The sequence below is a fragment of the Tamandua tetradactyla genome, chromosome 12, assembly GCF_023851605.1.
Source record: "Tamandua tetradactyla isolate mTamTet1 chromosome 12, mTamTet1.pri, whole genome shotgun sequence".
NCBI lineage: Eukaryota > Metazoa > Chordata > Mammalia > Pilosa > Myrmecophagidae > Tamandua > Tamandua tetradactyla.
The window spans coordinates 78,701,124-78,725,144 of NC_135338.1; the positions used below are offsets into that span (position 1 = coordinate 78,701,124).

The 24,021-nt window shown below is 37.9% G+C and overlaps 1 long non-coding RNA gene and 5 other non-coding genes across 35 annotated transcripts in view; all 6 read right to left on the minus strand.

The window, feature by feature from the left end:
- The window catches only part of LOC143652395 (uncharacterized), a 156,144-nt gene that overhangs the window by 16,872 nt on the left and 115,251 nt on the right, over positions 1–24,021 (minus strand). For 27 of the 30 annotated variants that reach the window (XR_013160608.1, XR_013160634.1, XR_013160611.1 and 24 more), the window contains 7 exons: positions 22,601–22,724; positions 19,070–19,192; positions 16,619–16,751; positions 14,261–14,375; positions 11,574–11,732; positions 5,853–5,949; positions 2,128–2,258 (listed from right to left, as the gene is read on the minus strand). This is a non-coding gene — a long non-coding RNA (uncharacterized LOC143652395). Of the gene's footprint in view, positions 1–2,127; positions 2,259–5,852; positions 5,950–11,573; positions 11,733–14,260; positions 14,376–16,618; positions 16,752–16,892; positions 17,094–19,069; positions 19,193–22,600; positions 22,730–24,021 lie in introns of all 30 variants that reach the window. The other 3 variants (XR_013160625.1, XR_013160612.1, XR_013160630.1) reach the window with 3 other exon arrangements.
- Positions 5,520–5,615, minus strand: LOC143652823 (small nucleolar RNA SNORD116). The gene has a single exon (XR_013160879.1). It is a non-coding gene; the product is annotated as a small nucleolar RNA SNORD116 (small nucleolar RNA).
- On the minus strand, positions 11,226–11,319 carry LOC143652832 (small nucleolar RNA SNORD116). The gene has a single exon (XR_013160888.1). It is a non-coding gene; the product is annotated as a small nucleolar RNA SNORD116 (small nucleolar RNA).
- Positions 13,923–14,017, minus strand: LOC143652821 (small nucleolar RNA SNORD116). The gene has a single exon (XR_013160877.1). It is a non-coding gene; the product is annotated as a small nucleolar RNA SNORD116 (small nucleolar RNA).
- Positions 16,292–16,383, minus strand: LOC143652829 (small nucleolar RNA SNORD116). The gene has a single exon (XR_013160884.1). It is a non-coding gene; the product is annotated as a small nucleolar RNA SNORD116 (small nucleolar RNA).
- Positions 22,232–22,325, minus strand: LOC143652815 (small nucleolar RNA SNORD116). The gene has a single exon (XR_013160870.1). It is a non-coding gene; the product is annotated as a small nucleolar RNA SNORD116 (small nucleolar RNA).

The following is a 24,021-nucleotide window of genomic DNA, read 5'->3' on the forward strand; positions in this document are numbered from 1 at the left end:
CCATGCATATGAGTTCAACACTTAAGTAATATCATTGGACACATCAGAAATGATCTGGATTTGGTCAGAAATTAAAAGTCACAGGATATAATGTACTAGGGATTAATTGGGGTACCACAGGGACACTAGAACACAAAGCATAAGTTGTTTATCTGAAGAAGACATAAACAATCATAGTATGTACTTTTTCAGAAAGCCAATCAACACCACCACCTCACAGATCCAACAGTAAAAACACTATGACATAGTAAATTGGTAAGAGTGGATCATGGCAAATCTCTTACTGGAAATGACCAATTCCCAATTACCTGGATTTTCACAACAAATGGGTATCTATTCATTGATATCAGCAAAGCTAATGCATGTAACCAACTGTTTATCAAACTCATCCTCATACTTTCATTGAAAAACATTCAAATACAAACATAAATCATTATACCCTCAAGATGGTTTGAAGCTGTTTCAACTCCAGAAAACTATATTCTTCAAGGTAATCCATTTCTGTGGGTGTGGACCCATTGTTAGTAGAATCTTTTGATGAGTAGGATTTTAAGATGTAACCCACTTCATTAAGGGTGGGTCTTAATCTTCTTACTGGGGTGTTTTAATGAGAATGAAATTTAGACAAAAGAGAGAGAAAGCCACGAAATCAAGAAGCTGGAAGGAGCAAGGCCCAGAGGAGAAGGGAGAGAAAAGCAGACTGTCATGTGCCTTGCCATGTGTCAGGGGAGTTAAGGACTGCCAGCAGCTGGTCTTCAGGAAGAAAAGTATCATTTTGATGATGCGCTGATTAGGACAGTTTTATGGCTCCAGAATTGTAGGCTTATAAACTAATAAATCCAATTACTAAAAGCCAATTCATTTTATGGTACCTGCTTTTGGCAGCCTAGCAAACTAAAACAACCCATACAAGCAACAAAGAAATGAGGAGTCAAGTGAAATGATATCAGGACTTGTATATGGAAAATACAACAAAGCCAACTTCTTACATAAGTTATTACTATATCTCTCCTATGCAATTTGAAATATAATCTCAAAAAAATCAACAATGATAAGTTAACATCAGAAACAAAAATAAGGTAATGAACATACAATGTAGAACAAATTTAAATGGCAGATTTCATTCATGAGACTGGGATTAGTAGATTCTGTAGAGATATGGAACAGAGGTGCATGGAAGAATCAAAATCTTGTGAAGTGTACTTGAGGTAGAGATGCATGTGAAATTGGCTATTGCTCAAAAACTCTCTTACTTAGGAAACATATTTTTGAATACGGAAAGGTGCACAATAATCTTTCATCTTAGAGTTCACCAAAAATTGGTAGGACAAAGGAGGAAAGGGTAATGCAATGATTATTACTATGGAATCTATGCCAGAAGGAAAGCAAGACAATCTGTCAAAATGCTTGCAGAAATGGACACTAAAACCTTCCATTCCGGGCACACCTATGGATAATGATACAACTCAAAAAAGCATAGAAACTTAGGAAATTCTGCATAAACTTTAGCAGATAAACTGTTTATAATGAAATTCATGTTTCTTGAGTACTTCTCCTTGTTGCTTCTTTATCTGATCACAAGCTCCTTAGAACTTACATTACATGGTGATCTTAGGCCCATCAACAGATATATGAGGGTTTGAACTAGGGCTTGAACTAAGGGGTCTCTGTAACAGATTAAAAGCCTACATATTCCATATAATGGTGCCACAATATCCCTACCAGCTCCACATCCACCAAAGCACAAAAACTGTGTATGAGTGGAAAGGGTTGCCCTGTTAGAGCAAGACTTCTTATTCAAGGGGAGGAGACAGTAGGGATTTTAGACTCATTTTGTTCAGCTTTTCTGGAATGCATATTTGGGGAACTACACTGATAGAAGTACATTCATGGACCTTAGGGTGTTTTAAAGTTGCAAACTGGAAAGTAAAGAGCCCTTAAGCCCAACGTTCTCAGCACCCTGATCAGCATTAAAGATCAGGACATTGAACATAGAGAGAAGACAAGGCACTCAAGGAGTAAATCATAGCATACCATTTAGTGATATTAAAAAAATAAGATTCTTTTAGGTCTCTGTATACCTTAAAAGAATATCTGAGCATTTAGCAAGAAAAACAAAATGCTTACCATCAAGGAATTTAGCAGCTTCCAGGGGTCTCTGGTCCTCATCATTTACAGGGATGACAGATCACATACATGTGTAAAAATAAGTGGAGAGTCTTCATATCCCAATGGCATTCAATCATTGCCAACTCCAACTGAGAAGGATAGAAAAAGCAAAAACATATTTCAGAATTATAAATAGGATCACAGACAAAATGTACAATGCCAAAATTTCCACAGGTTATGTGCTGCATATACATTGCATTAACTTCAACTACTAATGTACATAGATGGTGAGTTATGCATAAGAATGTTTCCATAAGTGTATGTTTCATGTACACATGCAAAATTGAAGCTGTTTCCTCATGATACAAAAATACCCTTTTTCTATATCCCTGCACTCCAATGGTGGAAACATTATGAGGAAAAACTATGCTTTCACCCATCAATCTCCAGAGTTTGACCAAAATTAGAGTGTAGAAGTACTCCACATTCCTCTTGATGTTCAGCAAGTGGATTCCAGGAAAGCACACTTATCATACATTCTCACTCATTATGCATTTGACTCATTAAGTAATGAATCAGACCTTGTCAGAAAGCAACAAAGAACAGTGAAGAATGTTTCAGGGAATAACTGGGGCACTTCCATGACAGTAGGCCACTGAGCAGGGAACCTCCATCTAGTGAATACAAACCTAACCGTAAGCATATGCTTGGACAGGATAACATAGTCACCAAAACCTCACAGGGCCAAAAAGGAATCTTGAGAGTTTGGTTTAGTTGTCTAGAAAATGGTCCCAGATAAGCCTCTTACTAGAAATGGGGTAATTCTAAAATAAATGGCAGTTCTAAAGCAATGGGCACAATGTCATGAGAGTGGAAGACACAAAGTCAAGCATCTAAATTCTCATCAGTATCACATGCAGGCCAGCACACAAGAAACTTTCTTGAAAATAAATCATCAATCCAACAAGGAAACTCAGGAGCTGAAGGGAGGCAAAACAAACATGGCCTGGACTTGTATCCAGAATATACATAGGAGTCAACCTCTCAAACCTATGTTGGCAAGGTATTACTAGATATCCTAATCCACATGAAATATATTACTAATAAAATTGACAGCAACTGAAAGGAAAAAGGCAATTACCACACAGAGCATGTAGGATGAATTAAAAAATAAGTTTAATGCCTGGTATTTTCACATGTACTTTCCAAATCCCCCTTGGAACTTACATGCATGGATAAATCAAAGTTCCATCTTAATGGATGAGAGAGAGGGAGGCAAATGGTGATTTGGGGTCTTTCATGAAAATAACACATCCTCTTGGGAACCCTAGTGTGAACAGGGTATGGCAAGACTCAGGAAAGATTTTCAGCCTAAGGTTGCTAAAATATTGGCAAAATGAGACTAGGGGATCTCTTTGATGACCTATGAAGAGAATGATCCAGCAAACACTGAGGAATATACACCATATGCAAACCAAAGCCCTTCTAACCAAATGCTCCTATGCATGGATATTGGCCATTTCATTTGAGGATCACCGCTATACAAATCCTTTACCAACAGAAATCATAAAACAGCTACAGTAATGTGAGAAAAATGCAGTGATTAAATAACTCCTGAAGACTCTGAATCGTTTCATGAGCAACTATCATGGTATCCTTCTTCACCTGGACAGCAGTGCTCATAGCACTTCCATACCATTTTGATGTAGTTATATGGGTACCAAAGTATGATAGCTTTTCAATAGATTCTCAGAATGTTTGTTTATGGTTTGTAAAGATCCCCATTACTTGATATGATCCATATTTTAAAACTTCAACTTATGTGTGAGACCAAGGGGAGAGATGTTTATTTGGCACAAAATTTAGATTTTGGGCAGCACATTATCTAATTTAACTTGTGCAGTCAGTTTACTTGAACAGAATAGTATAATTACATGGACTCTTGAATAGGGCATGAAATCTTGTTGGTTTCTACAGAGTAGTGTGATGCCCCGATATATTCCAGAGTAATTTGGGCAAAGGATAAAAAGTATTTGCAAAGTCCCCTTGGGGGACTGAGGAGAAAGGAAGAAATATTAAAGTTCCCCATCTGGGGAATTCCTGATATTTTTGAAAGCTGTGGGGACAATCAATTCAATAGGCTGAGTCCTCAATCTTGGGGTTTGCCCATATGGAACATTTCTGTAAAGGATAGGCTAAAGCCTATTTATAACTATTCTGAAGAGTGACCCTCAGAGACTCTTTGTTGCTTAGATGTGGTCTCTTTCTCTAAGCCAACTTGGCAGGGGAACTCACTGCCCTATCCCCATGTGGAACGTGACTCCCGGGGTGTAAATCTCCTGGCAATGTGGACAGGAATCTTGGGATGAGCCAGGACCTGGCATCATGGGATTAAGAAAGCCTTCTTGAGTAAAAGGGGGAAGAGAGAAATGAAACAAAATAAAGTTTCAATGGCTGAAATATTTCAAACAGAATAGAGAAGTTATCCTGGAGGTTATTCTTATGCTTTATATAGATATCCCTTTTTAGTTTATGGTACATTGGGATGGCTAGAGGGAAAAACCTGAAACTGTTGAACTGTATTCCAGTAGACTCAATTCTTGAAGAAGATTTTTTGTAACTATATAGCTTTTACAATGTGATCATGTGATTGTGAAAACCTTGTGTCTGATGCTCCCTTAATCCAGGGTATAGTTAGATGAGTAAAAAAATAAGCAAAAATAAATAGATAAATAATAAGGGGGGGACAAGGAACAAAAATATTGGGTAGATTGAAATACTAGTGTTCAATGAGAGGGAAGGGTAAGGGATATGGGATGTATAAATTTTTTCTTTTTCTTTCTTTTTCTGGAATGATGCAAATGTTCTAAAAACGATCATGGTGATGAATACACAACTAAGCGATGATATTGTGAGCCATTGATTATATGCTGTAGATAGACTCTATGTGTGTAATTTCCCAATAAAAATATATTTAAAAAAAATCCCCAACACTAATTCCCATTTATTCAACCCAGTTAACTTTGACATTCAAATTCCTGACCAAATCACATAACCCAGGAAACCATTGCTAAATGCTTGACCTTAGGCTCTAATTAATGATTCAAAGACATGCTACATCAAGGTCTCAAATGCCTGCACAGACTCAAACTATGGTGTTATAAATTCCTTAACCAATCCCCACCAACCAAATAACAAAGCCTAAGTATTTATTGGAAAGATAGACCTCATCCAGAAAAACTAATTAGCAAGTGAAATGCTCAGCAGCACTGTGCATAAAACTGAATCCTTCCAGTATCTGAAAGACTGGAGACATTCACAATAAGAGGTTGGTGTGGGCAGAACAAAGAACCGATGGAATGTGTATGTCATCCTTTCATTTATATTAACTTGGTATGAGACAACATGCTGGACCTCAGTTCGATGAGTGGAGACAGTAGGGATTTCTCACTCATTTTGTTCAGCTTTTCCAAGGAATGCATTTTTTTGTATGTCATCATCGATCCAAGCACATTGTAACAATATAGAAGTTTTAAGTGGCAAGCTGGGGTTTGGAGATATCAGGAATGCAAAAGTGCTGTTCCACTGAACATCCATATCCAAACCATCAATTATGGATAAGTGGCAAGTCACTCAAGGAGTTGATCTGGGCATGGCATTAGTGACATGACAAGAAACAGTTTCTTTTAGGTCTATGTATTCCTTAGCAGTTTAGCAGTACACTCATCAAAATAAAATCTTACTACATGAGCAGCTTATTGGATTCCAGTCCACACTGCTTACAGCATCTTTTCTTGCAATCTTTCCATTCAAATGGCTTTCATTTGTTGGCATCTCCACCTGAGAAATGAGCAGAAAATAAATGCCTGATTGGGAAACATTTAAAGGATCAAAGGCAACAAGCATAGCAGTTTTCCCAATGCCTTATATGCTACACCTACCCATCATTTACATCTTATCTTTAGTTAAGCTTTATATAGATCTGTATGTATGGAGGCATGGATGTATACATGTCTTGAATGGGCCATTTTGGTATATGAGTATTTAAGGTTGTCTTCTGAGTAGAAAGGCATTCTTTTTCCTGTGCAATACTTTTTTTTTTTTTTGGCTTATTTTTTTTTAATTTTTTATTAATTAAAAAAAATTACAAGAACGAAACACAAACATTCCCAACACATACATTCAGCAATTCACAATATCATCACATAGTTCCTGTGCAATACTTTTGATTTCAAATTTCAGATACCTGCTACACAAACTGAACATCTTTATCATTAATTTGTCTGATTTTCCCAGGTTTTTGTGATGGAATATGCTATGACTCCCTAGCATATCAAAAACTATAAATTTTAAAACTCCAGGTTTGACATTCAAATAGCAGATGTCTTTCAATAGTTTTCCATACTGGATATCAGTGCTATTCCATTGATCACAGAGAAGACCAAAGACACTCAAAGAGTGACTTCTCAGCATGCCATTTGTGATGACAAGTAAGAGAATATTAGTACACTGGGGGAGAATGCCAAATACCATGTGCAAGGTACAAGAATCTGAGGACTCTTGGCCACATCTCTCCCAGGGAATCCCTTACATCTCAAGCAGGTATTAAACACAAGGCAAATTGCTTTCCATTCATATTTCGTTTGTACACTACAAAATTCTACCTAAGAAGTATAAAAAACAAAGGCAAACATGAATATGATACCCAGTATGATGAGGAATGGAATGAAGCAAAACTTACGTGGTTGTCCATCCTGCATCTTCATTTCTTTCCCTTCTACTAGCTATACACAGAGGTGCATACTTAGATATGCCCCTAAGTATTTTTGTAGGCTGGCATGTTATTATTAAAGTTCTCCCGCCTTCACAAAAACATTCCTAGTGTACAATTATTGGATCTCAATGCTGGAATCATGTTCCTTGTAATTAAAGCCACCAATCCTAAATCGTCTAGTTCAATCATGTTTCATGCAGAAACATGCCACAAAGCCCTTGTCTTTCAGAGCTTTTCTACATGGAAGTACAAGCCAAAGCTGATGCATGTTCTTCCTAAATTTAGATCAGGATTAACATTTTAGTAATGACTTTGGACACATCTAGAAATGAATGAAGTAGGTAACAAATCAAGAACCACAGAGAATCAAAGTCTAGTCAAAGAATTGAGGATTCTAGGACCTTAGACAACAAAATAGGAAGACCATCTAACCTTTCTCACACTGCACTTAAGACAGGGGCTTCATCACAACAATGAGAATAAAATGTCCTCAACTAGGCCAATACAGAATCCTATTTCCAGTCGCAAAAATGTATATGGATTGGTGTGTACTTTGTCTCTTACAGATATAGACAGTGCAATCCCCAAATATTTAGCATTTCAAAACAAAAGGATTTCCATGTACTCACTGTGAGAATCATAATGTAGCTAAACTCTTCAACAGTAACATTTTCATGTCTGGAAGCAAGAATACTAACATATAAACCCAAACTCAATTCCTCTATGGCTTTTCATGAGCTGAGGAGGTGACAAGCTATACATCTCCATCCTGCCTATCGAAAATACGAAGGTATGTAGCTTACGGACATATTTTAGCAAGATTTTACTAAAGGGTACCAAAACCAGGTGAAATGTATCATCAACAAAATCAGCCATGATAAGTTAACAACAACACCAACAACAAAAGGCAACTACATACAGAGATGCTTGGATGAAAATGAAACCTGCCTTCCATTCTTGGTTCCATAAATCATTAATCAGCACAGCTGTGGTCAAGAGAGGATAGATAAATCAAACGTCTACTGAAGGGCATGGCCCAATAGAGATGTATATGTCATGGAAGTATTTCTTGGGAAACCTTTACTTAGGAAACAAAGAGTTCAAATGCCCATGATGCAGACACTAATTACATCACTGTATTTCTAAAAGTTTGGTGGGAGGGAATGGAGACCCAATGGATTATTTCAAAAACCAATGAATGGAAACCTCATACTAATTCTGTGGAAGAGACACCGTAAGTAAAACAAGGCACTGTGGCAAACTGCTCATATCCAAGGACACTAAAACATTCCATTCTAAATACCACTGTATGGAACCCATCACTGCCACAGAACACCATAAGACACATATGACAATTTGTGGAGAAACCAGTCATGCAGACACTTGTAATGATACCCAATCGTTTCATAAGCAACTGTCAGTTTCTTCTTCATCTGGCCAGAGCCAACCTTAGAATTTACATTATATTTTGATGTGGCTTTTCAAGTTAGAAAGTAAGGCAGCATTTACAGCATTCTGGTAATGCTTGTAAGAGGTTTCAAAATATCTGAATCCCTTGGTCCCATAATCATCTCAAAAATCACCAACACACATATTATCTCACCAAATGAGGAATCTCATAAAAGATCACTAACAGTTTACCTTAGGCTATCATCATGACATTACCAACCCTGCAACACTTCTCTTAGATTTGGGTAGCTGAAGGAATATGGTGATTAAGTGACTACATAGACTCAAAGTGTGGTGTCACACAGTTCCTCCATAATCCAAACTTGCCTAATCTAGGAACCTCTGCACTTGCTGAGAATAATGGCCTTATCCATGGGCTAATACAGTAAGAGTTTCTCTTCTTGTGGCCATCTTGTAAAACTGAATCTTTCTAGTGCCCAGATGGAGACATTCAAATTAACAAGCACTGTGTATAGGCAAAAGGCCACATGATGTTATCCCTCCCTGTTATGGTCCTTGGACTCCTATCACTGAAGAAGGAGAAAGACAGGAGGTATTTTAGACTCATTTTGTTCACCTTTATCAATGCATATATGTTTGGGTGGTTTAATCAATCTAAACACATTCATAAATCCTAGAGTACCCCTAGAGCACTAAGGGAGGGTTCCCGGGACACCATTAGTGACATGAAAAGAAAAAAAAATCCTTTATGCCTCCGTATTCCTGAGGAGACTATCTAGGCACTGAGGAAGCAAAACCAAAAGCACCAAGGAATTACCAGCATTTATATGTCTCTGGACCTCACAGCTTACAGGGACTCCCAATCATCTACATGTATTAAGATAAGCAGACTCTTCACATTCCAATAGAATTGATTCATTGGTAACTACAACTGTGAAGGACATATAAAGCAAACACATGCTTTAGAAACTTACCACGGATCCCACACAAAATCCAAAATGAAAAATTTTCTACTGGTTATATGGGGAATACATATTGCATTATTTTCAACTATTAATGTAGGTTGGTAATGAATTATATATGTATGTATGTACCTTTAAGTTTATGTTTTATGTGCATATCTAGGTATGCAATTACTGAAAGTGTTGCTCCTTCAGCAAAACCATTCTTTATCTATATTTCATTGGACTCCACCTGTGGAAACAGTCTTCAAAAAATATAAGCTTGCAACCATCTAACTCCATAGTTTGATCAAACTGGGATGTTGAAGTACCTTTGATGTAAGCAAGTGCATTCAAGGAAAGCACCATATCAATAACACATATTATTTAAAGAGCAGGGAGGAATGTTTTCAGGGCTGAAATGGTGCATCTCTAAGCCACTAGGCCACTGAGCAGGAAGTATCCAACTAATGAAGTCAAACCTACACTCATATAGGATAATGATGTCAAAACCTCACTGACTCAAGAAAAAAATCCTCAGGGACTGGTTCATTTGTAAGCAAAATGGTCAATGCTAAGTCTGTTATAGGATATGGGGAAATTCACAAATATCTGGCACTTTCGTAAGAGGATTGTGGAGTGGAGGAAACAAAGTCACTTATCTAAATTTTCAGCAGTATCACACTAAGCCAGGACAAGAACCATTCCTGAGTACAAATCATCAATCCCAGAGGGAGTCATGAGCTGAAAAGAGGCAAAACAAACATCAATAGAACTTGCATACAGAACTCATGAAGGAGTCAACCTTGCAAGACTATGTTGGCAAGTTATGGTTACATCTCCCTAATCCACATAAAATATATCAGCAATAATATTGACAACAATATCTGAAAGGAAAAAAAGGCAGCTACCATAAAAAGTGCCATGAATGAATCCAGAATCAGGTTTAATCCAGAATCATTCATTTTGATGTGCATATTCCAAATGTCTACTGGCACCTATATGCATGAAAATATCTAACTTATACCTGAGTACTTAAGAGAGAGGAGGGGACGGGTTCAATTCCTAGAGCCTGCTCATGCCAAAAACAAAAAAAGAGAGAAGAGGGGAGGCATGATATGTAGCCATTTATGAAAAACACAAATCCTCAGAGGAATCTTAGTGTGAACAGGGAGAGATAATATTCTTGAAAGACTTTTAACTTCAATTTGATAACATAATGGTGTATGTCAATATAAGATCAGGGAATCTCTTCGATGACCTATGAAGAGAAGGATCACACTTACCCCGTGAAATATGCACCATATACAAACCCAAGTCATCCAATCAAAAGCTTATATGTATGGAACTTTGGCATTCCATTCCAGGACCATTTCTATATACTTCCTTTACCAAGAGATGTGCATTAAGTAGCTTCTAAAGACATCTAATAATTTCAACTGTCCCTGTTTCCTTGTTCAAGCAGTCAGCAGTACCCAATAGTATTCCATTATCATTTTGACACTGACATGTGAGTAGCAAGGTATGATACCTTACTAACGGATTCTTGGAATTCTTGTAAAGAGTTTGTTAGCATCCTAATCATGGATTCCCATTTATCAACTCAAATACCCTTGGCACTTATATTCCTTAGAAAACAACATAAGCCAAAAAATCAGTGCTTAAATGCTAGCCCATAGGCTTTAATCAATGATACAAAGACCTGCTCTCTCCATCACCTAGACATGAGTAGCAGAGAAATATGTAGAGGTCTCAAATGCTTATAGAGACTTAAACTATGGTGTTATAAATCCTTTAACAAATCCCCAGCAACCAAATCACAGACCCTGAGTATTTACAGGGAAGATGGACCTCAATGAGGATCCAAGAAGCAAGGGATATCCTCTCTAGGACTATGTATAAAACTGAATCTTTCCAGTACATAGAAGCCTAGAGACATCCATAATGACAACAGGGTGTGCGGGTATTAACTTGAAATGAGACAACATGCTGGACCTCCTTTTGATGAGTGGGAGACAGTAGGGATCTCTCACTCTTTTGTTCAGCTTTTCCAAGGAATGCATATATTGGTGTCACCATTGATCCAAGCACGTTGTTACAGTCCTAAAATGTAAGTGGCAGGCTGGAGTGTGGGGAGGTGAAGAGTACAAATATATCCATTTCTGAGGATTCACATCCACACCTTTGATTATGTATTACAAGCAAATCAATCAAAGAGTGGATCTTGATGTGGTGTTAATGATATAAGAAACGGTTTCTTTTAAGTATATGTTATCTTTACATGACAAGCAGTATGTTTAACAACAACAACAAAAATCTTATGGTCATGAACTACCTACCAGGTTGTGGTAGGCGTTCAGTAAGCAAAATGCAAGTGATTACCACCAGGCCATCTGCTGGCATACAGAGGTCACCCATAGGGATTGCTGATCATTTACATGTTAAAATAAATGGGGAATCTTCACGTCCCAACAGCATTCATTGCTTGGCATATACAACTGAGAAGGACAGAGAAAACAAACACTTGCTTCAGAAACTACACAGAATCATAAGCAAATCTGCAAGGCAAAATTTTCCACAGGTTATATACTCCATCTACATTGCAGCAACTTCATCTATTAACATAGGTTGATGATGAATAATGTGTGTGTACATGTAAATTTAAGTGCATGTCTTAGGTGAACATTTAGGTATGCAAGTATGGAAGGTGTTTCCTTCTGCTGCAAAAGCTTTCTTTTTCTACTCTTCAAAGGATTCTACCTATGGAAACATTCTCAGAAAATCTAAACCTTCAACCATCAATCTCCATAGTTCGACCAAATTTTGATGCTGAAGTACTCCATATTCTCCTTGAGAATCAAACAGTGTATTACAGGAAAGCACATCTATAGATAACATACATCTTCCCCCATCAGATATTTTAACTCAACGTTGTGGTGATGCTTCTGGACACAAACAGAAATGAACCAGACTTGGTCAGCAAGAAACAAAGACCAGTGAAAAATATTTCAGAGATACATTGATGAACCTTCATGAGAATTGATCACTAAGCAGGTAGTACCATCTAACAAAGTCAAACCTATCCTAAATATCCACTTGCACAACAAGATAAAAGTGTTAGAACCTCACAGGGTCAAGAAGGAACCCTCAGGGGCTAGTTCATTCCTTAGCAAAATGATCCATGCTTAGGCTATAACAGCAAATGGGGCAATTCACAAATATCTGGCAGTTTCACAAACAAAAGGTGATAATGTCCTGAGAGGAGAGGAAACATAAAGTCCCGCATTTAAATTTTTAACAGTATCATACTAAGTCTGCATGCAAGAACACTTACTGAAAACAAATTATCAGGGCAGGCCATGGTGGCTCAGCAGGCAAGGATGCTTGCCTGCCATGCCAGAGGACCCGGGTTCGATTCCCAGTGCCTGCCCATGTAAAAAAAAAAAGAAAGAAAACAAATTATCAATCACAGAGGGCACCTCATGAGCAGAAGGGAGGCAAAACAATCATCAGGATTTGTATACAGAATGAAAGATTTGACCTCGTGAGACTACACTGGCAAGTTATGGCTAGATCTCTCCTAATTCATGTGAAATGTATCACCAAATAACATCAATAACAATAATTAAAAGGGAAAAAGGCAACTACCACAAAAAGTATCTGGGATGAATTCAAAATCAGGTTTAATACAGGGTATCTTGACATGCACATTCCCAATCCCAATAGGCATCTATGCCTAACATCCACCTGAGTGCTTGAGAGAAATGAGAGAAGTAAGGATACATAGTGAAATAAGCCAGTCCTATTGGGAAACCTAGTGTGCACAGGGAATAGCAAAATTCAGGAAAGACTTTCAGTGTAAGGTGGTTAAAATACTGAGGAGTGTCAATGTAAGACCAGAGGATCCCTTCAATGACCTATGAAGAGAAGGACCACACTTAATGCTATGGAATATATACCATAAGAAAACAAAGGCCATCTAACCAAACGTGTGTATACATGGATGTTTGTCACTAAATTCCATCACAGCTATTTCTATTTATCAATAAAAGTACTTAGAAAACCTACTTAACATGAAAAAAATCAGCCATTAAAGAAATTCTAAAAACATCTAATCATCTCAGGAGCAACTGTTCTTGCTTCTTCTTTATTCAACCAGCAATGCCAACATTTTGATGTTGATATTTGAGTAGCAAAGTACAACACCTTTTCAATGGCTTCTCAGAATGCCTATAAAGGATTTGCAAGCATCACCATCAGGTAATTCCATTTATCAACTGACACACCAAGCAGATCATATTTCTCAGCAAATAACTGCTAAATAACTAACCTTACACTCTAATCAATGACTTGAAGAATTCCTCTCTGTCCAATATACATGGGTAGCAGAAAGCTACGTGATGGGCCAAGATGCAGGCACAGAAACAAGCTATTGGGTTATACATTCCTTTAACAAATCCCTACCAAGCAAATCACAGAGCCTGATTATTTATTAGAAGATGGACCCAATCAGGGATCCAAGAAGCAAGGGACACCCTCACTAAGGTAATGTGTAAAACAATTTTTCTGGTGTCTGGAATCCTGGGGACATCTACAATGACAAGAGTTTGGTGTGAGCATGATTATGAACCCATAGAACGTGTGTGTCCCTTACTCATATATATTAACTTGGAATGAGCCAATGTGCTGGACCTCAGTATGATGAGTGGAGACGGTAGGGATTTCTCACTCATTTTGTTCAGCTTTTCCAAGGAATGCATATATTTGGTGTCATCATCGATCCAAGCACATTGTAATTGTCTTGAAATTTAAGTGACAGGCTGTATGGAGAGGTCAAGAGTGAAAATATATCCATTTTTGAGTATCCACATCCATATGATTGATTATGAATAAGAGGCAAGACTTTTTTAAGAGTGGATCTGGGCATGGCATTAGTGAATGATAAGAGTTTCTTTAAAGTCTATGTTTTCCTTAGGTGACCAGCATTATATTTAGCCACATAATTTTACTGCTATAAGTAATGTACCAAATTCCAAAGACTCATGGCCACAGTGCTTCCAGGGATTCTCCCACACCTCCAGGTGTTAAAATAAATGTAGAATCTTTCCATCCAAGTGGCTTTCATTCATTGGCATCTCCAACTGAAAAGTTAGCAGAAAACAAATGAACGATTGAGAAATGTACAATGGATCAAAAGCACCAGCACAACAATAATTTTTCCACTTCCCTATATTGTTGCACCTACTTCTCATTTATGTCTTCTCTTTAGGTATGCACAATATAGCTATGTGTATAGAAAGGCATGGATGTATGCAGGTTTGTTGAATGGGGGCATTTTGGAATATTTTTATTTAATATGCTGTCTCCAACTACAAAAGCATTCATTTTATTGTACAATTCCATGACTCCTAATTTGGACACCTTCTATACAAACTGAATTTCTTCAACAATTAACCCAGGTTTCCATTATGGTATATGCCTTATTTCCCTCTCCTATAAGCCAAGAACTGCAAGAAATACACCTATTTTTAATCTATATTTTCACTTACCTTGTTTAGGACTTCAACATTCACATAATGTCTTTGGAACTACTGGATATGAACTTTACTTGACCAGAAAGTAACAGCCACAAGGAAATTACATTTCAGTGATCAATGGAAGGACACAGGGCCAAGTGGCAAAAGTGTTCATTTGAAGATGCTACACCTGATCCCCAAAATGCACTACTCAACAACAACTCAGTCAACACCTCCTAAGGACCAACAGCCAAATGATAAGACATGGTAAATTTGTAGGTATAGACCACTATAGGTCTTTTACTAGAAATGGAACAATTCCTATCTACCTGGTATTTTCACATTCAATGGGCAGCAGAACAATTGTATCCTGATAGCAGACCAAAAGTAAACTCACACAAGGAATGTCATTAATCACTCTCCTTCTGATACTTGTATAAAATACCCAGATGAGTAAACACAAACCTTTACATCTACATTAGTTGTCATGAGATGAGGGCTTCAAGTCAAATGTTACTAGGACTTCCATATGGAAAATAAAAAGTGGTCAACTTCTCACATCTACTTTGGGAAGTTGTTACTATTTGTTCCCTATGCCATATGAAAAATATTGTCAAAAAATCAACAATAAGTTACTGACAAAGCAACAACTCCTCTTTGGATGAACTTAAATTCCTGATTTCATTTCCATATCTGTGATCAGTGGATTCTACATGTGTAGGACAGAATTGCACTGAAGAACCAAACATCTTCTGAAGTACTTCTGATGTAGAAATGAGTGCGAAATGGGTCATCAATAAAAAATATATATCTTTCACCTAGTGCACCCACTGTGACCCACTGTGAAGACAGCAAGATGCACAGATGACTTCTAGCTTAGTATTTGTAAAAAAAAAAACAAAAAAAACTAGTGGTTTGCAGTGAATCCTATGAAAACCTGTAGACTCCAGCTATTGAACCAATTATGACAACATACATCCTTTCTACACTTTTCCCTGTTTTGTTCTTATCTGTCCGACAAGCCCCAGAGAAGACTGATTACATTGCAATGCCAATAGCTCCAGTGGATTCTGGAGGGGTCAAAAATTTTTTTTCTAACATTCACAATGCTGCTACAAATTCAATATACCCATTACGCACAAATGAATAAAAACAGAAGAAAACAGAAAATATTCCCAATAATAGCACTTTAGTGACACTCTCATTCTGACACCTTGGATCTGCTTTCCTTCTCCTTGACTTCGGCAGCTACGGGGCCTGTGTAAATAACTAAAATGTCTGCATCTTCCATACAATGATGTTACAATACTGCACCAGATCCACAAGCATGGATGTACACAATGTGTGTGCTTTTAGGGAGGCTTTCACTTTGAGAACACCATTCACACCAAGCGACCTTATATTTATGCCTATGAAATATGAATTATTCTAGTGACTGAGGACTGGGAACATTTGAAATGTTACAGCACTGAATGGAAGCATGAAAAGGGAAAACAGGAAACTGCCCATCCCTCACATGTGCTTGGATAAAGCAACGTGCTGGACGTCAGTAAGATGAGATGAGATGGTAGAGATTTCTCACTCATTTTGTTCAGCTTTCCAAGGAATGCACTTTAGGTGTCATCATCAATCCACACACATTCTCAGAAAATGACAATTCAAACAGGTTTGGCATTCGGACAGCAAATGTCCATTTAACCGTTGTTCACACTGGATTATCAGTGTCATTTCATTGACCAGAGAGAAGATAAAAAATCATCAAGGGTTGAACCCCAGCATGCCCATTTGTATTACAACCGATAAGAGGTCCCTGTCGAGTTTTCTTTTCTTTGGAGAATATGAATATTCTAGGGAAGAGAAACACCTACCACCATGAATGATGTACAGGATTCTGGAGACTCTTGGCTGAGAACTTCCAGGGAACCCCTTATATATCAAGGGTATTAAACTCATGGTGGATTGTTTTCTTTTCACACAGCATTTGTGACCTGCTAATTCCACCTAAGAAGGGTACAGAAAACAAATGTACATGTGAATACTATACTCAGGATGATGAGATAGAATGAATGTAAAAGTTCCACAACTGCCCATCCTGTATCTTCATTTCTTTTCCTTCTACCAGCTATTCACGCATGTGTATACCTAGATATGCCCATAAATCGTTGTTCTTGTGCCAGTAGGCCTGATATATTTAAGGTTCTTCCACTGTGCAATCATTCCTGGTGTACACTTATTTAATCATAAAGTTGGAATCATGCTTCTTGTAACTGCTCCTAAATTTATCTAGTTCGATCAGTTTTGGAATGGAAACATGCCACATAGCCTCTTCTTTCAGTCACTGTTCTGCATGGAAGCAAATCTAATGTCAACATACATTTTTCTTAAAAATAGGTTAGGATTAAACATTGTAGCAACAGCTTTGGACACATATAGAAATGAATTAAGTAGGTCAGCAAATAACAATCAGCAGAAAGTCAGGCATAGGATAGGGAATCCCAGATAAAACCTCACACCTCATTTGACACCAGGGCTTGGGTCACACAATGAAAATAAATGCCCTCAAATAGGCCAACACAGAATCCCATTTCAAATGGTAACCATGTATCCAGAATAATACATGCTATGTCTCTTACTGAAGTGAAGCAATACCCAAATATTTGGCATTTCAAACCATAGAATTTCCACATATTGACCAGAGAGAAACATAACAACACAACTAAACTTCTTATCTGTATAATCTTTATACCTGGAAAGAAGAATTCTGACATATAAACCCAAACCTGAATCCCTCCATGGGTTCTCATCAGCTGAGGACAAGACAACCATAAATCTACATGATTTGCCTGTTGAATGTATGGTAGCATGTACCCCACACACATCTCTTCACAAGAAATTACTAGAGGGCTCCTATACCACATGAAACATATCAACAAAATCATCCATGATAACAACAACAAAAGAAACTGCATTAAGGGACTTCTGGATTGAAACCTGTCTTCCAATCTTGGTTCCATCTATCGACGATTCCACACAGTTATCACAATATAGGATTATGTAAATCAAACTTTCTCAGAAGGAAGATATGGCCCAATAGGAATGCATGTGAAGCAGGAGCATTTCTTGAGAAACACTTTTACTAAGGAAACAGAGTTCAAAGGGCCACAATTCAGATAACACTTTTGTTACCGTTTTTTGAAAAATTTAGAGGGACCAAAAGGAAATCCAATGGGTTGCTTCAATTCCTAGTAAAGGGTAATCTCATGCTAAATTCTGTGCAGTAACATGGTAAGTAAACCAAGGTATTCTGACAAAATGCTTGTAGCCATGGACATTTCCATTCTAGACACCACTGTGTGGGAACTATCAGCTCCATAGAAACCAATAGGAAACTTATAACGAACTGTGGAGATACCAGCTGTTCATGTACTTATAATGAAACACAATAATTTCATAATCAACTTCTGGTTTCTTCATCAAGTCCAGCAGTTATAACAGCATTTTCATGGTATTTGATGTTATTCAAGGTTACAGCTAGGGCAGCTTTTACAGCATTCTTTCAGTTTGCAACAGATTTTAAAACACCTGAATCCCTGATCCACTTCAGTCATCTCATTCACCCCTGTCACAAACTTTACCTCACCAAATGAGGAAAGCTAGGGAAACATTACTAATAGCTCCCCTTAGGCTCATGGAAAGGTGAAGGATTTATGGGGAATAAGTGAACTGCATAGACTCAAACTGTGATGTCACACATTCCCTCCAAAATTGCACCCACCAAATCTAGGAACCTCTGCATCTGCAGGTAATAACACTCTCAAAGGGCCAATGCAGTAAGAGTTTACCCCATCATGTCCATGTGTACAACTGAATCTTTCTTGTGCCAGATTTCAAAGGACATTCAAAATTATAAGCACTATGTCTGGGAAAGAAAGGGAACCCATGCATATTTCCTATGACTCTTAAATTCTTGGACTGAGACAATGTGCAAGACTTACGTGCAAGAGGAGGAGATGGAAGGAATTTTAAACTCATTATTTCTGCTTCTCAAAGGAACACATATTTAGAGTGGGTATTTGGTCCAGCACATTTGTAAACCCTGGTGTTTTAAAGCTGCAGACTGGCATGTGGAGAGGATGTGAGTCTCAAGTTCTATTACCCTGGAATATCCAGAATCATGGAATTGAGCAGAAAGAAAGGCAAAGCCTCAGCGAGTAGCCTCCGGCATGCCACTAGTGAAGTTAAAAGAAGAAGATTCCTTGAGGTCTATGTACTCCTGAGGAAAATATTGGGGTGTTTAGCAAGCAAAACAAAACGCTTACCCCCTGGCCATCTACTGGCTTCCAGAGGTCTCTGTTTCTCACCATTATTACAGGGGCTCCCGATCATCCACATGTACTAAGATGAAGGCAGAATCTTTGCATCCAAATGGCATTCATTGGCAACTACAATTGAGAAGGACACATTAAGGAAAAACATGCTTCAGAAGCAAAAGAATCAAATGCAAACCTACAACATCAAATTTCCCACTGGTAATGTGGGGCATCTACCTTGCATTAAATTCAACTATTAATGTAGGTGATGATGAATTATTTGTGTATGTTTTATGTACACATTTAGGTAAAAAAGTATGGCAAGCTCACTCTCTCCAAGCCCAACTCTGCTAGTGAAATCATTGCCCTCCCCCACCTACGTGGGACATGACATCCAGGGGTGAAAGTCTCCTTGGCGCCACAGGAGATGACTCCCAGGGATGAATACAGCCCTGAGACCATGGGATCAACATTTCTATCCTGATTAAAAGGGAGAAAGAAGTGGAACTAATAACTATCAGTGGCAGAGCTCAAATAGAGTTGAGAGGCTACTCAGAGCTTGCTCTTATGCAAGCTTCAGTTTGACACTGCTACCTATCATAACCTGCCAAACCTCAACCAGGACCATTCCAGCCAACCCTAGAGAACACCTAAGGCAAGATATAAAATTCCACAAGGGTTCCATGCACTAGAATAACTTTCCAGAAATCTACAACCTCCAGATGGTTCCCTGGTCCAGATAAGCCCTGAAACCTAGAGGGCCCAGCCTCTTCAGAACATCAAATAGTTCCATCTCCCTACCCCATATTAGTGACAGACCCTTCCAATATGAAAAATTGAGAATGACCATAGCCCAAACACCCCTAAAGAGAGGGATGGAAAGATCAAGGGTGGTGGTGAAGTTAAACAGTGAAGAGAGGATTTAATAAATGAATATGAATGCTGAATCATTAAATTGCTATCTCTTTTAGTCTGCGGTATCTTAGAACAGCTATTAGAATTAAAAACCTAAAAATGTGGAATTGTAACCCACGTCAAACCCTGAAATATGTTCTACAACTAATGGTGGTGCTGTGTTTTGAAATTCATTGCTTTTTGGTATATATGTTGTTTTTCACAAAAAAAAAGAAGAAAAGGAGTCGATTGTGATGATTAGAAAATATATATGCTTTCTAACCTCCTATGTTCTGGAGTAGCTAGAAGGAAAAACATATGCAAGGATTTATATAGCAGCCCATGACAAATTCTGGGAACTGTCTTGTAACTATTTGCTGAAGAGTGCTTTGAAAACTAATGCTTTTTTCTTTCTTTGCTTTGTATATATGTTGTACTATAGAATAAAAATGTTAAAATTCAAAAAGTATGGCAAGATGATTACTCCAGCTGCAAAAATATTCTGCATAAAATCTGTCTTCAAACAAAGATCTCCAGAGTTTCACCAAAGTGGGATATTGAAGTGTTCCACATTCCCCTTGAGGTTCAGCTAGGGCATTCTAAGAAAGTACACTTATTAATAACAAATGCTCTTGCTTATCATGCACATGAACACCTTTCACCAAAATCAGAAATGACCCAGACTTGGTTGGAAGGAACAAAGATCAGAGAAGAATGTTTCAAGGATGAATTGGACACCTCCATGACAGCAGATTACTGAACTAGGAATGTCCTTCTAATGGAGCTTAAGCTAACACTAAGCATATGCTAGTATAGGATGACGAAGTCACCAAAAACTTGCAGGGTCAACAAGTTATGTTGTATCCAAAATGGACCATGTTAGGTCCCTTACTGGAAATGGAGCAATTCGCAAATATCTGGTAGTCTCTTGAGCAAAGGGTAACAATGTCATTTAAGAGTGGAACAAATACGAAGTCATACGTCATAAATTTTCATTACTATCGCACTCCAACCAGCACACTAGAAACCTTCTTGAACACAAATTATCAGTTATACCAGGAAACCCATGAGCCAAAGTGAGGCAAAACAAGTATCACTGGGACCTGTATACAAAATGTATGAAGGCCTGAATCTCTTGAGCTTATGTTGGCAAGTTATGGCTAGATTTCTCCTAATGCACATGAAATAGATCACCAAAAACATTAACAACAATAGCTGAAAGGAAAAAAGGCAAGAACTAGGCTGAGTGCTTGGGATGAATTCAAAATCAGGTTTAATAAGTGGAACTTTGAGGTGTGCATTTCAAATGCTTCTTGGCACCTATAGCATGGATAAATCAAAATAAGCTGAGTACATGAGAGTGAGAGGGAAGGCAAGTGGTGAACAGTGAGTGGCAAGATTCAGAGAAGACTTTCAGACTAAGGTGGCTAAAATATTGGCACCTGGAGACAAAAGAACAGGGTATCTCTTTGATGACCTATGAAGAGAAGGATCACATTGTGGAATATATACCATATGCAGACTAAAGCCATCTGACCAAATGTTTGTACATGTAGATGTTAGCCATTACATTCCTGGACAGACTCTATACATTTCCTTTACCAAGATGTACATACAAACCTATAGCAAGGTGAGGAAAATGCAGCCATGAAATAACTTCTAAACACAACCAATCATTTGAGGAACTGTCCCAGTTTCCTTATTCATGTGACCAGTTGTACTCAAAACACTTCCATCTTATTCTGATGTTGATATTTGAGTAGCAAGGTATGATACCTTTTCAATGGATTCTCAGAGTGGTTGTAAAGTGTTTTTAAGCAACCCCATCATACATCCCCATTTATCAACCCAAATATCATTGGCACTCATATTCCTCACAAAAAGACATAAGCCAAGAAATTGGTGCTAACTGCCTATCCTTAGGCTCTAAAATGACACAAAGAACTGCTCTCTGTCACCTAGATGTGAATAGCAGAGAAATACATAAAGGTTTCAAATGCTTGGAGAGACTTAAACTATGGTATTATAAATTCCCTTAACAAATCCCCAGCAACCAAATCACGGAGCCTGAGTATTTACTGGGAAGATGGACCTCAATGAGGATCTAAGAAGCAAGGGATATCTTCACTAGGACTATGTATAAAACTGAATCTTTCCCAGGCATGGAAGCTTGGAGACATCCACAGTGACAACAGTTGGGTGTGCACATGAAATTGTACCCATGAAACGTGCATGTCCCTTGCCCATGTGTATTAACTTGAAATGAGACAATGTGCTGGACCTCAGTTTGATGAGTGGAGACGGTAGGGATTTCTCACTCATTTTGTTCAGCTTTTCCAAGGAATGCATGTATTGGTGTCATCATCGATCCAAGCACATTGTTACAGCCCTGAAATTTTAAGTGGCAGACTAGAGTGGAGAGGTCAAGAGCATAAATATATCCATTTCTGAGTATCCACAGTCATACCACTGATTATAGATTAGGGGAAAAGTAATCATAGTGGATCTTTGTGTAGTGTTAATGATATAATAAGGATAGCTTCATTTAAGTCAATGTATTCTTTTGGTGACAAGCAGTATGTTTAGCCAAAAAAAAAAAAATCTTGAGGTCATGAACCAGATTAGTAAGCAAAATAAAAATGTTACCACAAGGCCATCTGCCAGCTTCCAGAGGTCTCTGGTCTTCGCTGCTTACAAGGAATGCTGATCATCAACATGCATAAGAGAAGTGAAGACTCTTCACATCCCAACAGCATTCATTACTTGGCAACTACACTTAGAAGGACAGAAAAACAAACACATGCTTCAGAAACTACACAGAATCACATGCAAACCTGCAAGGCCAAATTTTCCCCAGGTTATATGGTTATGCACCATATCTACATTGCAGTAACTTCATCTATTAATATAGGATGGTGATGAACAATGCATATCTATATGTAAATGTTAAGTGTATGCTTTATGTACACATCTAGGTATGTAAGTATGGAAGGTTTGTCCTACTTCTGCGAAGCCTTCTTTTTCTATTTCAAAGCACTCTACTATGGAAACATTCTGCAGAAATCTAAGACTTCAAACCATCAATCTCCATAATTCAACAAAATTTTGATGCTGAAGTATTCCATATTCTCCTTAAAGATCAAACAGTGTATTACAGAAAAGCATACCTATAGATGACATACATCTTCACACATCAAATATTTTAACTCAATGTGGTAGTAATGTTTCTGGACACAATCAGAAATGAACCAGGCATGGTTAACAAGAAACAAAGACCAGTGAAAAATGTTTCAGGGGTGCTTTGGTGAACCTATGTGAGACTAGACCACTAAGCAGGGAGTGTTCATCTGACAAAGTCAAACCTAATCCTAAGCATGCAATCATAACAGGATAACTATGTCAAAACTTCACAAGGTCAAGAAGGAATCCTCAGGAATAGGTTCATTTGTAAGCAAAATGATCCATGCTAAGTCTACGGCAGGAAATGGGTAATGCACAAATATCTGGCAGTTTCAAAAGCAAAAGACGATAATGTCACTAGAGTGAAGGAAACAAAGTCACATCTAAATTTTCAGCAGTATCACACTAAGCCTGCATGCAAGAACACTTATTGAGCACAAATTTCCAATCACAGAAAGTACATCATGAGCAGAAGGGAAGCAAAACAAACATCAGATCTGTGCACAGAATGAAGGAAGGAGTCAACTTTGTATGCCTATTTGGCAAGTTATGGCTGGATCTCTCCTAATCCATGAGAACTACATTACCAATACCATTAACAATAATACTTGAGATAAAAAGGCAAAAACCATAAAGAGTGTTTAGGATAAATTTAGAATCAGTTTAATGTCTGGTATCTTGATGTACGCAATCCAAATCCCAAGTGGCACCTATGTGCATGGCTAAAACAGACATCCATCTGAGTGACTGAGAGAGAGAGAAGGGGAGTGATGACATAACTTCTGTGAAAAAATCAAATCCTCTTGGGAAAACTAGTGTTCACAGGGAGTAGCAAAATTCAAGGAAGATTTTCAGCATAAGGTAGCTAAAATATTGGGGTATGTCAA